We start from the raw sequence: 2283 nt of genomic DNA, 5'->3' as shown, positions 1-2283 counted from the left end.
TATTGCTATTAAAATAACCAATTACAGCCTATTTAATACATTAGAAAAGATATATTTCAAATAATTCACTGAAGATTCTTCATGAAAACACCGTTAACCAATTTATTTCCCTCCAACCATAGTGAATATAGGTGGAAGCGTCGTCAAGCGCTGTAGAATATCAATGGCGGACGCCAATAATTTGGAAGTTTCGTGATTCTATTGTTCTGTTTTCAAGTATTTCAATCGTTTATAGGTTTAGGAATGAGTTTTGTTATTGGTGATTGCATACAAAGTGTTTTAAACGTGAAAGTGGTATGAAATGTTCTGTTTTTACGTGACAAAAGCGCCTGCTAGCTATGTAACCTTTTCCCTAACCTCGTTTACGCCAATGGAGTAGATATGTGATCGATGTGTGTGCGTCGGTGAACGATTTTTCGTCGTTTCGCGTTACTCTGTGCGAAGTTAATCGGCTTATTAGTGATGGAAGTGTCCGCGTCGCGGTTTTGCAATCCGACGCCCGATTTCGACGTAACGTAAGCGAGCCGGTCGATCGCCAGAGCAAAGTGTAAGCAGGCGGCCGTCCGCAACCAGCCGACATGGCTGCGACGCAGGCGGAGTCCCAGCGTAGTGATACGAACGTAGAGCTGAGTCAATCGGAGCAGCTCAGTGAATCTCGGAATGCTCTATTACAGAATGGCACCGACAAGTCCGTCGGGCGCGTTCCGCCCGATGGCGTCGTGAACACAAAGAGTAATCGCCGATGTCAGGCGAGCCCGGCCGCCGCGAGACGGCGGTGAAGCGCCCGGCCATGACCGGATCGCGGACCGGCCTCCGGGCGACCCATACGGTCAATATAGATACCGGACGGTGCGGATCCTTATTACGCGCAGCGACCGGCTTCGGCGGGAAGCCGCGCGGTCCGCCACCGCAGCAGCGGTTTTTCCCGGGGCAACCGACGTCGCAGGCGCCGGGCCGACGCCGACGCTCAACTCGCTGTTGCAAGCGAGCGGTGCGCCGCCGCACCGCTACCCCAATAGCTACGAGCAGCCTCCGGCAGGCTATGGCCCTGCACCTGGCTGGCCCCCGCCAAGGCCAATGCCTTACAACCCTCAATCAAACCCCTATAGAAATTCCACGGTGAGCATCATAATCAAACATAATTTTAAACCATGGCTTTAAGTTTTGTTTCATGCTTCTCATCTTATGCATGGCACTAGATTACTGAACCAATAGCATTTAGTATTGCTTTATATAGCTAATATTATTAAACAAGATAAAAAGGAAGTGGCTAAACTGACTGTTAATCTGGATTTGGTTATCCCAAACACCAGCCATTCCAACAATGTTCCTAAATAGGCTTAGTTTGATTCCTCATAGGCTCGAAATCAACCGGTATTATATGATTTGGCTAAATTGATTTAGATTTTACATGGGGATTTTATGTAAGTGAGGATGTAAATTTTAAAAGATTTAGGGGCTGCTTCACCACCCATTGATTAATTTTATGGTAAAACAGGGGGTTAGTATTGTTTACTGCAAAGGCAGGTTTCTATAGTCTAGCATTCATCAATAGTCCAAACGGATTGATATTTCGAACAATAACATAACTGCTAACGTCATCTAGGAGTTCATCGCAGCCTAATCCAATAGAAATGCACAATGAACTCCTAAACGTTAGCAGTTCTGTAATTGTTCAAAATGTTAAAAAGTCCATTTGACTATTGATGAACGCTTGGACTATAGAAACCTGAGTTTACAGTAATTTGGGAACAAACACAGAATTTGTCAAAAGAAACTGTTTTGTTTTTAATTCTGCTGTGATCACCATCTTTCCTAAGGGGGCACACCATGTTTGTATGTAGATATTATATATTTACAATGGCATTGACTTAATTTTCGAATAGAGCCCCATATACCCCAATATACACAAGGATCCTGGCATTCCTTCTGACAGCTCTCATTGTGGTTGTGTAATAAGCATGGGACAGTTGGACTACCTTAACTGGCAATTAACTGTATAAAATGGCTGACTGGTAGAAGTTTGGTTCTGACACAAAAATTGCCAATACAATTGTAGGTGTTAAAAAATGTATTATCACAATATGTTTTGTTTATAACAATCAGAAAATTATCATTCTCATATCAGCTGTAGGATGTCGACTGTTAGACACAGGCCTCCCCCCAAGGCCTCCATTTGCCTCGGATGGAAGCGGCTTGCATCCACTGAACCCGCACCTTGAACCTGGCCTTCTGTTCATCTCGTTGGTGAACATCCTACGCTGCGGCTTTGGCTTGCAGATC

General features: G+C 44.8%; 1 pseudogene; it reads left to right on the top strand.

Moving 5' to 3' along the window:
- LOC141439395 (uncharacterized) lies at positions 1-1161 on the top strand (annotated as a pseudogene).
- Positions 1162-2283: the final 1122 nt, after the last annotated feature.

The sequence above is a fragment of the Choristoneura fumiferana genome, chromosome 20, assembly GCF_025370935.1.
Source record: "Choristoneura fumiferana chromosome 20, NRCan_CFum_1, whole genome shotgun sequence".
NCBI lineage: Eukaryota > Metazoa > Arthropoda > Insecta > Lepidoptera > Tortricidae > Choristoneura > Choristoneura fumiferana.
Note: the sequence above shows the minus strand (reverse complement) of the source record. Positions and strands in the feature narration are given on the sequence as shown.